This window comes from Mustela erminea, chromosome 13 (assembly GCF_009829155.1).
Source record: "Mustela erminea isolate mMusErm1 chromosome 13, mMusErm1.Pri, whole genome shotgun sequence".
In the NCBI taxonomy this organism is placed as follows: Eukaryota; Metazoa; Chordata; class Mammalia; order Carnivora; family Mustelidae; genus Mustela; species Mustela erminea.
Genome location: NC_045626.1, coordinates 84,675,990 through 84,690,677, shown reverse-complemented (window position 1 = coordinate 84,690,677; position 14,688 = coordinate 84,675,990). Strand labels below are relative to the sequence as shown.

Below are 14,688 nucleotides of genomic sequence, written 5' to 3'. Positions count from 1 at the left end.
TGTTCTCCGGCGGGAGGAGGGGGTGAGGGGCATTGAGGGCCTCCAGCCCCGCACCCCAAAGGGTTTTTACCTTCCGGTGAGGGAAGGTCTCAGACTTGACTTGCCGGGAAGGAGATGTGCTCGTATGTCACACAGCTCAGGTGTGGGGCAAACGGCATGTCTTGTCATTGGGTTTGCAGAGAGATATTTTTAAAAGTTGTCAGCATCTTGGAGATGGTGCCAGTGGAGAGAGGCTTCTCATGCTGTTCAGATGGAAAAGGTAAAATCCCGCACTGCGGCTGCAGCAGCGGATTCGTCCGCTTGAGGGTCATTTCGTGCCGCTCTAGCAGGCATGGGTTTGAGCTGGGGCATTTCTCTACTTTCCAAATAACCTACAATGATTCTTTTATCATTAAAAAAAAAAAAAAAGGCAGTGAGGCAAGGATAAACCTAATAAAAGGCACAAATCCTAGCAACTACAGAGAAGGAAGAAATAGTTGATAAAAATTTGATAAACATCCATTCTTTTTTTTTTTTTTTTTTTAAATGGCCTTATATTACTTTATTTGTGTATTATGGTTTTGTTTTTTTTTTTTTTTTTTTTTTATTTCCAGCATAACAGTATTCATTATTTTTGCACCACACCCCGTGCTCCATGCAATCCGTGCCCTCTATAATACCCACCACCTGGTACCCCAACCTCCCACCCCCCGTCCCTTCAAAACCCTCAGATTGTTTTTCAGAGTCCATAGTCTCTCATGGTTCACCTCCCCTTCCAATTTCCCCCAACTCCCTTCTCCACTCTAAGTCCCCATGTCCTCCATGCTATTTGATAAACATCCATTTTTGACGGAAGGAAAAAGTCCGTTTCCATAATTCCCATTTCATAACCTACTGAAAACGGAACGAGCAGTCCTGACGCAGCCCGAATCCCGCTCGCCCTTGTGCCCGCTACTCGACTCTCCGGCCGTCTCTGCGCCCAGGCGGCCGGCGGGACGACGCCTGCAAGAGAACAGAAAGCCCCGAGAGTCTCACTAGGTCCGTGGTAAGATCCTGTTCTTAGGGAAGTTTAATAATTCGGAGGGAACGGACATCGTGGTGATACGTAATTCATATATTAATGATCAATGAAGATACCGGCGCACATTTTAGTCAAATAGGAGAAAAGCTGGTGTGAGAGAGAGTGTGAGGAAGCCGGTAGTTCAGCTCAGTAGGTCGGAGCTGGGGCATTTGCTCAGTTGTTGGTCATCTTGAGAAAACAGCAGAGTCCCCCTTCTGCCCAGTCAATTGTAAATGAATCAAAAAATTTGAAAAATGAAACAAAGCCGCCAAAAGGAAAATGGCTAAATGCCCCAGGCAAAAGAAAACGAGAATGGCTTATAAAATAAGAGACGTACAGCCCCACAGGCCAAATTCCAGTGAGACGGCGTTGGTGCCCATCAGCTGACCAATGCGCCCTGTGCCACCAAGGAGGCAGGGAACCGCCGTCTCCGCTACACTGCGCACAAGCACGGACCTCCCCACACCGCCCGGCGGGCCCGCTCCTGCCCATCTGCGAGAAGCCCTCACCGGTGCTGGAGGAGTCCCGCCGGCACGTTTATCAAAGCATCGGAACAAACCGAAGGGACCAACAGGGAAACAAGTACGTGGCCTCTGAGACAGGTTCAGATGACTCCCCAGCGATGAAAATGAGGGAACTGGGACTGCAGAGATCAACAGAAATCTCCGGGCACCGTGGAAACCAAGTGTGGCATACACAAAGTCCAAAATCTGCAAAAAAACCTGAAACACTTAAGTGTTACATATGTGGGTGTTCATTATGCCTGTTTGCATGTCTGGGGTTTTGTTTTGTTTTTTCTTTTTAAGAAAACCATAGGGGCGCCTGGGTGGCTCAGTCGTTAAGCCTCTGCCTTTGGCTCAGGTCATGATCCCAGGGTCTTGGGATCGAGCCCCGCATCGGGCTCCTGCTCCCTGGGAAGCCTGCTTCTCCCTCTCCCACTCCCCCTGCTTATGTTCCTTTCTCACTGTGTCTCTCTCTGTAATAAATAAATAAAATCTTAAAAAAAAAAAAAAAAAAGAAAGAAAAAAAAGAACACCACAAAAGTACTAGGAGAGAACATGGAAGATGACCAGCTTTTCCAAACAGGACACAAAATCCCAGGAGAAAAGGGGATAAATTGATTACGTATAAAGGTTAAAATTTGGAACAATACTAACTGAGTTAGGAAAATAGATCTGCTGTGCCTGTGACAAAGAGTGAATTCCCTTCACGTGATCGGCAGAAGTCAGAGGTTGACGGATGCTGAGCTCTGCCTTGAGGCTGGCGTCAGAAAAACCGTATTCGTGCTGATGGGCAGCAGAGCAACTGGCCCAGCCTTTGGAGAGCAACTTGACACGTCATGGAGGTTTTTAAACATCCACGCCCCTTGGTCAAGCACTTCACTTGAGTGAAATCCTCCCACATGTTCACAAAAGCAACAAAATCCTGCTGTAGGATTATGTAGTAAAAAATCGGAAATAGTCCAGATGCCCATCAAGAGGCGAGGCAAGGTGTTGAATAAACTAAGAACATTGATGCCAGGGAATATTACGCAGTCTTCAAAACACAAGGTAGATCTGTGCAGACCAGCAATGAATGACCGCCAATCGGTGATGTCTGCCAGTGAAATAATTCAAGTGCAGAACAGCTTACATGCTATTCTATCGTTCATTTTTGAAAGATTTTATTTTTTTTATTTGACAGAGATCACAAGCAGGCAGAGAGAGAGGGGAAGCAGGCTCCCCACTGAGCAGAGAGCCCAATGCGGGGCTCGATTCCAGGACCCTGAGATCATGATCTGAGCTGAAGGCAGAGGCTTAACCCACTGAGCCACCCAGGCACCCCACTAACATTCATTTCTTAAAAACAGGAGGAGGTTAACAGTTTCCAGGAATGATGGTTACTGAGAGGAACTGATAATACTGTGATACAGATGGCGGGTGTTGGAAGCCAGTGTTCTCACTGTGGGAGTGGAGTGGGAGGTTAGATAAGGGGAGAAGGCTAGAGTGATTCACATGGTAATTAATTACAGTTGGAGGTACCAGCATAAATTAATATTTAATGTTGCTACAGATAATTTTACGTAGACATATTTCTTAGGGCGCCTGGATGGCTCAGTTAAGCGTTGGCCTTCCGCTCCGGTCATGATCTCAGGGTCCTGGGATCAAGACCTACATCGGGATCCTTGCTCAGCGCAGTGCCAGGGCAGGGGACATGCTTCTGCCTCTCCCTCTGCCACTCCCCCTGCTTGTGCTCTCTCACTGTCTCTCTGTCAAATACATAAAATCTTGTTTAAACATGAAATATTTCTAGTTAGGTGTATGTGTCCATGCGCTTCCTTTTTTTTTTTTTTTTTTAAAGATTTTATTTATTTATTTGACAGAGAGAAATCACAAGTACACTGAGAGGCAGGCAGAGAGAGAGAGAGAGAAGGAAGCAGGCTCCCTGCTGAGCAGAGAGCCCGATGCGGGACTCGATCCCAGGACCCTGAGATCATGACCTGAGCCGAAGGCAGCGGCTTAACCCACTGAGCCACCCAGGCGCCCCGTCCATGCGCTTCCTTGCGCCATCAACTGAGAGGGCCAAGCAACGAGGACACTGCAGTGGAACCGAGCGCATACTTCAGTTCCAGGTTTCTCCTGCCGTTCTCCAGTGAAAGGAATCCAATCTCCTTAGAGACATGGCAGATTCCGGAGCCAAGCCAGGAAATGTGCAACACGCGCCTGGAGAACACTGCGGTGTCCGGAAGCGCAGCAGTACGAAAACAAACAAAAAGCAATGATCAAAGATGGGGTATATCGGAGGGACAGAGGAGCCAACTGAAAAGGCTTTGGGTAGCCGAAACCAAAACAATCTCAGCAACAAAATCATGGCGTACTGGATTATAATCCAAAGTGTGGAAAAAATATCCATGAGTCTATCCTGACTTAAACAGGAGAAACTAGAAATCTCCCATGCAGAAAAAATCCAGGTAATTTCTTTTTCTTTTTTTTTTTTTAAGATTTTATTTTTTATTTGACAGAGATCACAAGTAGGCAGAGAGGCAGGCAGAGAGAGAGAGGGAAGCAGGCTCCCCGCCGAGCAGAGAGCCCGATGCGGGACTCGATCCCAGGACCCCGAGACCATGACCCGAGCCGAAGGCAGCGGCTCAACCCACTGAGCCACCCAGGCGCCCAAAATCCAGGTAATTTCTGTAGGTAACTCGGCCCCCAGGGAGGTGAACCTCGACTCCCGTTTGTGAGCGTGAGCGGCGCCCAGTGGCCTCCCCGAGAGCACGTCCCTGTGGCTGGGAAGTCACCCACCGTGGAGAGGCCTGCAGACACTACCTCAGCCCAGTGAGCTCATCTGGAGAGCATGTGCCCTTGACAGGAAGTGATGAGAGCGGCATTTTACCTGTGGTCTTCCTCCCCAAAACACGTAATCTCAGTCTAATCAAAGAGAAAACATCTGACAAATCCCGAGACAAACCTGCCAAATACCCGGCCGGGACTCCGTAAAGCCGCCGAGGTCATCAAGAACAAGGCAAATCTGAGAAACTAACAGCCAAGAAGAGCCTCAGGACACGTGAGAACAGCACGTGAAATGGAATCCTGGGGGATCCTGGGGGGGAGAAAGGCAAAACCTAAAGCCTGAACGAACTACGAACTGTAGCCAATAATAACATAAATACCAGTTTATAATAACACATAAGCACTGGGACGAATGTACCAGATCATTGTGAAATGCTGAAGTTAGGGGAAGCGGGGCCCAGGGTATGTAGGCCCCTTCCACGCCATGTGCTCATTTTTCCCTATGTCTATAAATATTCTAAAATTAAAAGTTTATTTTAAAATGCTGGGATAAATATATATTTTTTAATCTGTATAGAAGTATCAAAGAACTACAAGATAGTACAGAAATTCCAGGCCAAAATCTAAGCAGCAGCAAGGAGAGATCAGAATCTCCAAGGTCACTTTTCCCCTCTCCAAATACGCTGAGCAGCGAAAACACGAGAGTGGGGGCTTGGGGAGTTCACAGGGTGAACAAGCAAAGTCAAATCCAGGGTCCACCAAAAGTGAGAAGTCTCCTAGGACATTCAGCTGTGACCCCAAAGGACTAACAGCTCAGGATAAAGGCAAACCAGAAACAAAGCTGCCCTCCCTTCCCCAAAACTCGAAGGGCTGTAAGGCTCTAGGCCATGGTGCAGAGCAGAAGCAGGAAAATACACCCACCCCGGAGGGAGTGTCAACACCGGCTCTCCAGGCTGTGCAGGCCAAACTGTAGCCTGGGGATGAAGCCTCAAGGCATGAATTTAAAGTCTGAGGCAGAACTAAATGTCGATCCTCCCTAGAGGAGAACACCTTCATTTTATGTCAGGAGATCTACACAACTGTTTTGCAAAGCAGCCTACAGTAAAAGCGAACTAAGTATGCAAGAAAACAAGGCACTATGAGTGAAAGGCAGCAGTAATAAACATGACAGGTCTATCTAAACTTCACATATTAGAAGCATTAGATACAGGGGACCTGCGTGGCTCAGTTGGTTAAGCGACTGCCTTTGGCTCAGGTTATGATCCTGGAGTCCCGGGATCGAGTCCCACATCAGGCTCCCTGCTCAGCAGGGAGTCTGCTTCTCCCACTGACCTCTCTTCTGTCATGCTCCCTCATCCTTTCTCACAAATAAATAAAATCTTTAAAAAAAAAAAAGTATTAGATAGATCAAAAATACCCCTGGCTTACTTTGTTTAAAGAAAAATAAACAGGGCACCTGGGTGGCTCAGTCCGTTGAACGTGTGCCTGCAACTCAGGTCATATCTCCAGGTCCTGGGGTGGAGCCCCAGGTCAGGCTTCCTGCTCAGCAGGGTGTCTGCTTCTCTCTCTCTCTCTCTCTCTATCTCCCCCTCCCTCTGCCCGTCCCCACCATTCATTCTCTCTCTTAAATAAATAAATAAAACCTTACAAAATAAATACAAAATAAAGAACAATAAACCTACCTGAAAATCTGCAGGAGACAGGAATTTTTTAGTATTTTATTTATTTATTTGACAGAGATCACAAGTAGGCAGAGAGGTAGGCAGAGAGATGGGGGGGGGGGGGTGGGAAGCAGGCTCCCTGCTGAGCAGAGAGCCCAATGTGGGGCTCAATCCTAGGACCCCGAGACCACGACCTGAGCTGAAGGCAGAGGCTTATACCCCACTGAGCCACCCAGGCGCCCGGAGAGGAGGCAGGAAATTATAAGAAGTGAACATACAGAGTCGATAGGCAAGTTAAATGGAGTAGAGATGAGAAGCACAATCACCAAAATTAAAAACTGGGGGACTGATGTGGCATCAGAGTGGACACCGCAAAGTAACAAATGAAGTGGAAGACAGCTAAGAAGTTAACTAGAATGCACCAAAGAAAGAAAAAAAAAAGCTGAAAATACGGAAGAAAGATTAAAGTACCCGGTAGACAAACTGAGAAAGGTGACAGTCAAATGTGTATTTCATCGTGGCTTCAGACGACAAGAGCATGAGGAGGTTATTATTTGAAGAGATAATGACCAAGAATTTCCTACAAGTGATAGAAGACAGTAATCCAAGACACGAGAATCTCAACAAATCCCAAATAGGGTAAGTGAAAAGAAATCCAGCTGTTGACGGGGTAGAGTGAACTGCAGAAAACCAAAGACAAAGAGAAAATCTTCAAAGCAGCGGGGCGGGCCGGGAGCCGCTCTCTTTACCTCTCCACGAGTGACCCCGCCGGCTTCGGAGGGCCCGTGGAGGCCGGAAAACCGGCACGACAGCTTCACGGGCTGAAAATGACTGGCAACCTAGAATTCTAAACCTGAAAAGAACATACAGTATTTAAAGGAGCAAAGTAAAATAAAAGTATTTTCAGACAAACAAGAACGGAGAGTTCTTCACCAACAGACCCACACTCAGGGACATTCCAGATGGCGCAGAGGGAATCGCTCCAAGTGGCCTGGGGCCTCTGTCACCCAGGAGCACAGCAAAGACCCCGGCCGGCTACACACACAGATACACGCGTGCGGCTACTCCTCAGGGAAGCAGAAGACGGGCAACACTAACGAAGCAACAGAAGGAAACAATGAAAGAACAAATGGAAAGGGTAATAGAAGCTGACAGGCAGCCCCAAATATAATTAAGAGGAACACTCCGAGGGCGCCTGGGTGGCTTGGTCGTTGAGTGGCTGCTTTCAGCTCAGGTCACGATCTCAGGGTCCTGGGAATCAGGCCAGTGTTGGGCTCCTAACTCAGCTGGGAGCCCGCTTCTCCGTCTGCCCATCCACCTGCTTGTGCTTCCCCAAACCCCATTGCTCTGTCAAGTAAACAAATAAAATCCAAAAAAAGAAAGAAAAAGAAAATTAAGAATTTGCTTTTTATTATTTTTTTAAGATTTTATTTATTCATTTGACAGAGACACAGCAAGAGAAGGAACACAAGCAGGGGGAGTGGGAGAAGGAGAAGCAGGCTTCCTGCTAAGCAGGGAGCCCGATGCAGGGCTCGATCCCAGGATCCTGGGATCATGACCTAAGCCGAAGGGAGAGGCTTAACCACTGAGCCACCCAGATGCCCCCAAGAATTTGCATTTTTATTTTTTAAAAGATTTTATTTATTTGACAGACAGAGATCACAAGTAGGCAGAGAGGCAGGCAGAAGGAGAGGGGGGAAGCAGACTGCCCGCTGAGCACACAGCCCGATGTGGGGCTCGATCTCAGGACCCTGGAATCATGACCTGAGCCGAAGGCAGAGGCTTAACCCACTGAGCCACCCAGGCGCCCCAAGAATTTGCTTTTTATTTATTTATTTATTTATTTATTTATTTTTATTATTTATTATTATTTTTTAAGATTTTTATTTATTTATTTGATAGACAGAGATCACAAGTAGGCAGAGAGGCAGGCAGAGAGAGAGGGAAGCAGGCTCCCCGCTGAGCAGAGAGCCCGATGTGGGGCTAGATCCCAGGACCCTGAGATCATGACCTGAGCCGAAGGCAGAGGCCTAAACCACTGAGCCACCCAGGCGCCCCAAGCATGTGCTTTTTAAATAAAGTCTGCTGATGAACTCCTGCAGCTGCAAGAAGTGGGGTGGTGTGCACACATAGACTTGGGCAGCTTCAGATTAGTTCTAGAAAACTACACAAAAAAGCTCTTAACTACTGTCATTTCTACAGGAGGAAACTGGGAGAAGAAAGGCAGACTGAGGAAATTTAACCCTATGCCCTTTTGAAAATTATGAATCTAACTTAAATATATCTGACCCTGATACTAACAATTTTATGGAGTGACAGAGAGCTAACCATACCCAAAGCACTGCTAAGAGTAACATCAGGGGGTCTTGCTTTTCCTAGTACTGACAATTTTCATAAAGTGGTAGTAATTAAGACAGCACAGTGTAGGTCTGGGACAGAAAACGACTGATCATACGGAAGGGAGCGCAGACAGATGTGCTTATCTGGGAACACCTGACTTTGGACAAAGCTGGCTTCATAAGTCGGTGAGAGAAGCAGTTTTGCGATAATTGGTGGTTATACAGGTTTAAACATAAATGAAAAACAAATCAATAAACTTGGATTCTTACCTGCCTGGGTGGCTCAGTTCGTTAAGCATCTGCCTTCTGCTCTGGTCATGATCCTGGGGTCCTGGGGTGGAGCCCCAAGTCAGGCTCCCGGCTCAGCAGGGAACCTGCTTCTCCCTCTGCCTGCTGCTCCCCCTGCTTGTGCTCTCTGACAAATAAATAAAAATCTTTAGAAAATTAAAAAACAAATAAGGGTCCCTATCTTATAACACACAAATGGGAGAAAAGATTTTTGCTCCGAGATACATATTTCCTAAGAAAATAACAACTACAGGGTGCCTGGGTGGCTCAGTTGGTTAAGCACCTGACTCTTCGTTTCAGTTCAGGTCATGATCTCAGGGTGTTGAGATCAAGCCCTGCCTCGGGCTCCACGCTCACCATGGAGTCAGCTTGAGATTCGCTCTCTCCCTCCCCCTCCGCCCCTCCCCACTCATTCTCTCTAAAATAAATAAATAAATCTTTAAAAAAAAGAAAATACAAACTATTTTCTATAAATACTATTTTCTATTTCTATACAACTAAAGAAAAAGATTTATAATTTACATTAAAATTAAGACCTGTGTTAATCAAAAGATACTATAAAGAGAATGAAAACGCAAACCATAAACTGGAAAATTTTTGCCACTCCTGTTCTGAATTATATCTAGAATATATAAAGAATTTCTGTGAATTAAAAAGAGAAAAATAGGGACGCCTGGGTGGCTCAGTTGGTTGGACGACTGCCTTCGGCTCAGGTCATGATCCCGGAGTCCCGGGATTGAGTCCCACATCGGGCTCCCAGCTGCATGGAGAGTCCGCTTCTCCCTCTGACCTTCTCCTCGCTCATGCTCTCTCTCTCACTGTCTCTCTCTCAAATAAATAAAATCTTTAAAAAAAAAAAAAAAGAGAAAAATAAACGACCCAATAGAAAAGTGGGGGGGGGTAGATTTTATAGAAGAGGAAACACAAATAGTTCCTAAACATATGAAATGATGTTCAATCTTGTCATAAAACAGAAAAACAAACTAAAATCATTGTATCATCTCACACCTACTCTGTTGCAAAAAATTAAGGATAACATCAAATGCTAGCGAGGAAGTGGGACAAAGAACAGCAGTTTTTGTTTTTTTTTTTAAGATTTTATTTATTTGAGACAGAAGGCAAGAACAAGTGGGTAGGAGGATCAGGAGAGGGAGAAGCAGACTCCCCACTGACCAGGGAGCCCTATGTGAGAACACAGAGATCATGACCTGAGCCAAAGGCAGACAGTTAACCAACTGAGCCACCCAGGTGCCCCAAAGGACTGCAGCTGTACCTGTAAATGTATACAGCTTCTTTGGAAAACAGTTTGATAGTAACTAGTAAAACTGAACATGTCTATACCCTGTACCCACCAATTCCGCCTCTGGATATATAACCCTACGGAAATGTGTGCTTATGAGACACATACAAGGGACACCTGGGTGGCTCAGTCATTAAGCATCTGCCTTCATCTCAGGTTGTGAGCCCAGGGTCCTGGGACTGAGCCCTGCATCGGGCTCCCTGCTTGGCAGGAAGCCCGTTTCTCCCTCTCCCACTTCCCCTGTTGATGTTCCCTCTCCTGCTGTGTCTCTGTCAAATAAACAAATAAAATCTTAAAAAAAAAAAAAAAGACACATACAAAAGTATATATAACAGCACTGTTTGAAACAAGGATCAGAAACTGAAATGCCCATCAGTGGAAGAATTAGTAAGGTGTGGGTGTTACAACCAAACATTATACACTAGATGATTATATATTATTACATAGCAATGGAATTATATCATACAGCAATGAAAAATGAATGAGGCGTCCTACAAAATCCCTGACCAGTCCTCCCCCAAATCGTCAAGGTCATCAAAAACAAGTCTGAGAAACTTTCACAGCCAAGAGGCGGCTTAGGAGAAATGATAACTACATGTGTTGTACTATCCCGGATGGGATCTTGAAACAGAAAAAGGGCACCAGGTAAAAACTAAGAACATGTAAGTAAACTATGGATTTTATTAAGTCCATAATGCATTGGGGGATGGGGAGGGGGCTTGGGTGGCTCGGTCAGTCAAGCATCCAACTCCTGGTTTTGGATCAGGTCATGATCTCAGGGTTGTGAGGTTAAGCCCCGTGTGGGGCTCTATAGTCGGCAAGGAGTCTGCTTGGGGTCCTCTCCTTCCCCTCTACGCCCCACTCCCACTCGTACCCTCTCTCAAATAAATAAAATCTGAAAAATGTCTATTAATTAAAACATGAATGAGTTACAGCATTAACATGGATCAATTGAAAAAATAACATTAAGCAAAAGATACCATGGAGAAACAGACCTGACTCCACTTACATTAAGTTCAGGAACAAGCAAATAAATGTGTTGTTTAGGATAAGATACGGTAAAACTCAAATAAATGTTTTGTTTAGGATATGGTAAAACTACAACTGAGTAACGGTATTATTGCACAGGTGAGAAAAATTAGCTCACCACTTGCCCAAGGTTCACATGACCTTCCAGGGTCAGAAAATAAAGGAAGTGTAAAAACAAAATTGAGGGGGCGCCTGGGTGGCTCAGTGGGTTAGGCCTCTGCCTTTGGCTCGGGTCGTGATCCTGGGGTCCGGGGATCGAGTCCTGCATTGGGCTCTCTGCTCGGCAGGGAGCCTGCTTCCCACCCCCCAACCCCTGCCTACTTGTGACGTTAGATAAAAAAATCTTCAAAAAAAAAATGAGAATAGTTGTTGCCTCTGGCAAGGGGAGTGGGTGGAGGGGGAAAGAGGGAGGGAAGGTCTGTGGTCGGGTCTAAGCAGGGGCAGCGGGGGAGGAAGGGGCGTCCGGGGTGGTGAAGCATGCCATTTCTTGTCCTGAGTGGAGTGTGCACATGTGTTCGAGCTGTGCTTCTTTAAATACTACATGTTTTCATATACTTCTGTATGTATGCCATACTACACAAATTTTGTTTTTATTAAAAAAGAAAAAAAATACTTGCCTGGCCCCTGGCAGGCTGTAGGCCCTGATGCATTGGCGGAAGTATTTTATACAGGACGCTGCTCTCCTGGATCTCCTTAGGGGTCTCCACATGGCCCTGACCTCCAAGGTAGCCCCCACTGGGTTCCCCTAAGTTGAGGGAAGTGGTCTTCTGGTCAATGCACGCCTGGCTTGAGTATATGCTCACCTTTCCAGATGGGACTGTACACAGGGGTCATCTCTGTCCCTTCCTGTCACATGCCACCAGGCTCAGCAAAGCAACAGCACCGGAGTGGGAAGCAGCGTGGGCCTGCGGGATGCTAGGGGTGAGCTCGTTTCAGCCAATCCAAGATGAGGCTTCTGTCTGGGCACCACCCAGGCTGGAGGGCACAGGCCTGTCTCAGGACAGATGGCTGCTTGCTGCCACTCCCACTCAATTCCTGGACAAAAATCCCCACGGGCCCAGGGGACCGATAAGAGAGATGGGCCAGTGGGCCGAGTAGGCTGAGGTCGTGGATTGGATCTGGGCCACAGAGCATGTAAAACTAAATCTGTCACCGAGAGGGGCTCTGGGCAAATCTGTTGATTCAGCACCAAAAGGGGTCCAGTCGCCTGTAGGTCACTGATCCCCAGTTTAGCCCTGGGAGGCTGATCTACTCCCACATGTTCCACGCAAGTCTTGAGCACTGACATCCCTGCCACAAAGCCCCTTCACATCCAACAACAGGGAGACAGAACCAGACTCTCTTGAGTTCTCTTCCCAAGGGACATGGAGGGAGCCTGAGAGTTACCCATGACCACACAGCCAGTGACAGGCCATGGACCTGACGCTTCCACCTAGCGCTGGAGAGGCCCTCCCTTTGAGAGGCTCAGCCCTCCTACTGGGGAGAGTGGGATTCCTTCAATGGGACGAACATAGGTACTCAGAACGCAAGTAGCCAGCAAACACCCCCCCCCACCATAAACCTCATCAAGCAGTCTTCCACAGCCCTGGATAGAGCCAACAAGATCTGATCTCAGTCTAGAAAACATTCCCCAAACTAGATCCAGGAAGGGTTGTCCTATGGGGGAAGGGGCCCCAAATCCCAAAGGCCCAAGAAAGCAAAGGCAGATGCCTTGGCAGACATCGCCAGAGTCTACCACAAGCCCTCAGCGCCACGGAGGGAAGCAAGTGGGAGTTTCAGAGACTAGGGAGTTCCTGGTTCACCCCTAACCTGAAGCCAGGACTGACTCTGTGGGTAGACTGGGACACCAGAAGAGGCCTCATCAACAGGAGAAAGGGAGGCTGCAGGGCCAGTCTTGGCTTACAGATTCACTGAACAGAGAAAGGACCAGCCACCCAGACCCCTTAAACATTCCAAAAAAGATTCCGCACTATCACTCTGAGCCTCCTCCTGGGAATTTGCCCAAAGAAGGAAAAAGCTGTGAGCACAAAGGAGGTCACCAGAGGGTTGTTTATAGATAGACAGTGGAAGATTTAAGTGACAAAAGAGAGCCGAGAGCTGAGAGCTGCGTCGTGATGATGTTGCCCTGGACAGTCTGGCTGGCAAGGCTTAAATGCAGCAGAGCTTAGGACCTTCCTTGGTCCACATTCTCTTTATGGCTCAGGGATAAATGTTAAGAGGTGATAACATAAGCAAAGGGCTTGCCTTGTGGCCTGGCCCAGATGATCGCTCAAATAGCAGCTCAAGCAAATAAAAATGATGGAATGTGTATCACATTTAAAACTGGTAAGAAAAAAAACAACACTTGACACTGGTTATCAGTGAGAATACAGGAAACAAGCTATTGGAGGGCAATCTGACAGCACCCATCAAAGCCTTAAATGGACATAGTCTGAGACCCAGAAATTACACTACAAAGAACTTGACCTGTGTGTCTTCAGATTATGCCAAAATATGTTCATGACAGTGCAGACTGTAATAATTACATACAAAATTGGAAACAAGTGTCCACCAACAGCACAAGGATTATAGTAACTGTTCCATCCACAGAATGGAATTCTGTGGAACTGTCAAACAAGGAAGAGCAGGCAACCTCGGGCAAGAATTTCTCCGCGTGACAGCCTGACTGCTTTAGTGTAACTTTCATATACAGATCATTAAGTGAAAGTTCAAAACTATTTTTCTGAAGTTAGAACCAGAACACTTATTTTGAAGAGAGACACTGGGTTTCAGTAGTTTGGAAAGTCGGTAGATTTTTAGTCTTATACCTTTCTTTGAATTTTTAACATTGTGTGTACATTAATGTAACACATATATAATTATAAATACATGTGTTAATGGGGCTGTCCGGACGCCAGAATTATAGGCCATTTCTTTATTGGTTTTTAGTTCTATACATATACATATGGAAGTGTATATAGTTTGTATATATAATACAAATGTGTATGCACATATATGTGTATGTGTGTGCGTATATATATATAAATCTCTCTACGTATGTAGATATAAAAATAACTTACCATCCTAACCGTTTTTCAGTTCGGTGGCATTAAATACATTTCTGTTGTTCAACCATCATGACCGTCCATCTCCAGAACATTCTAAATGGAAACCTTTCCCTGTTAAACAATTAATTCCCTATCTCTGCTCCCTGTCCCCCCACCCCCAACCAATATTCCACTTTCTGTCTCTGAATCTTGGCTTCTCCAGGGATCAGTAAGTGGAAGTAGACAGTATTTCTCCTTCTGTGACTGGCTGTTACTTAGCATGTCCTCAAAGTTCATCCATGTTGTCATGTGACATGACTTCCCTTTTTAAGGCTGGATCGTATTCCATTGTGTGTACACACACACTGCATTTTTCCTTTTCCATTCACTCAACAATTTAACATTTGGATTATTTCCACCTTTTCACTCCTGTGAATAATGTTGCTATGAACAAGGGTGTGCAAGTGTGTGGTGAAGATCCTGCTTCAGTTCTCCTGGCTACGTACCCAGAAGCAGAATTGCTGGACTGTGTGGTAATTGTTTGGACTTTAAAGAACTGCCAGACTGTCTTCCCCACAACTGCTCTATCATTTTACTTTCCCACCAACAATACATGAGGGTACTCTTATTTTCCAACTGTTTTAATGACTGCTAAGGAGACCAATTTGTTGGCTTCTGGCTTGTTCCTGGTAATACTGTGTGATTTGTGAAATAAGTGACATGTTCTATGTTGTCAA

The 14,688-nt window shown here is 46.2% G+C and overlaps 1 long non-coding RNA gene across 1 annotated transcript; it reads right to left on the bottom strand.

Moving 5' to 3' along the window:
• Positions 1-58: 58 nt before the first annotated feature.
• Positions 59-8,618, bottom strand: LOC116572439. Its single transcript, XR_004278324.1, has 4 exons — positions 8,579-8,618; positions 6,719-6,822; positions 818-1,749; positions 59-382 (listed from the first exon to the last, which is right to left on the bottom strand). It is a non-coding gene; the product is annotated as an uncharacterized LOC116572439 (long non-coding RNA).
• Between the last annotated feature and the right edge of the window lie 6,070 nt (positions 8,619-14,688).